This window comes from Solanum dulcamara, chromosome 2, assembly GCF_947179165.1.
Source record: "Solanum dulcamara chromosome 2, daSolDulc1.2, whole genome shotgun sequence".
Lineage (NCBI taxonomy): Eukaryota > Viridiplantae > Streptophyta > Magnoliopsida > Solanales > Solanaceae > Solanum > Solanum dulcamara.
Window position 1 is genome coordinate 63,943,804 of NC_077238.1, and position 1,147 is coordinate 63,944,950.

The 1,147-nt window shown below is 40.3% G+C and overlaps 1 pseudogene; it reads right to left on the reverse strand.

Annotated features, from left to right (window-relative positions):
- Positions 1-714: 714 nt before the first annotated feature.
- Positions 715-834, reverse strand: LOC129881257 (5S ribosomal RNA; annotated as a pseudogene).
- Between the last annotated feature and the right edge of the window lie 313 nt (positions 835-1,147).

A 1,147-nucleotide genomic window follows, 5' to 3' on the forward strand; every position in this document is an offset into this window, starting at 1 on the left:
AAGGTGGGCACGTATAAAAGAAAAAGAATATACCAATGAAAGAATATCTAATAACTCAAGGGACACTATGAAGGATAATGACAGCATGCTAGATCAAAATCTATATATTAGTTGTAGAGTTGGTCGCAAATGATATTGCGATAGATAAATAACCAAGGAAAAGAAATAGCAAGACTCTTATGGTAGGAGATAAGATGAGCAAGGAGTAAATAAGGAAATAGAAAGAGGTGTGACAAGGTATTTCTTGTACTCTCTCATATTCTCGTAAAGGTAAAAAAGGACACGAGAATGTGTCAAGAAGGTTACAAGCGGGGGTAAGGAAAAATTGTGAAAGGGTGTAAATAAGACGGACAGGACTAACTGGTTACTATAGGATTGGCAAGATTATATGTCAAATTCCTTTAAAACTATGTCAGCTAAGGATAGACAGAACTCAAAGTGGCTCTAGAGGTCACTATATGAATGAACTTTAGCACTACTCGGTATCTAACCCTAATGAATGGATGCGTACAAAAAGAGGTGAACACAATAGAAGGAGTTAAACCAAAATAACCAAAAAAAGACATGGTCGTAGTTGAACTAAAGATCTACCCCTATATCGGTTGCAAGTTAACAGAGGAAAGGGCAAGGCAACACATAAAGATTGGTGAGACGATGCTAAGATAAATCTTGGGCTAAGTTGAGTGCCCCGCACATTATTGCAAGGATTACCATGAAACGCGACATGAGGACTTCCCAAGGAGATCACCCATCCCAGTATTTCTGTCACCCAAGCACGCTTAACTTCTAAATTCTGGTGGAATTTAGTGCGATAGTGCGGGTGTGGTCGCGCGAGATGGAAGAATCTGAACTAGCGGCGGAGAAATGACAGGAGATTATGTACTTGGATTACTATAAGTTACGTTGAGGGTATTGTAAAAAGGACTTAAGAAAGACAAGAAGGATTAGCTAATTGCTAACTGACGACGCACTCGAATGCCACAGTTCTTTAACGTAGTACCAGTTAATGAGAGGCAACCCACAAAATGGATATATGGGCTAGTGGGCGGGGGAATTTCGACACCACTTGGCAGCCAACTCTGAGGGGCAAAAAGCACAACCCAAAAGGTAAGGGTACCAATTGATGTTATTTACGGAAGACAGGAAG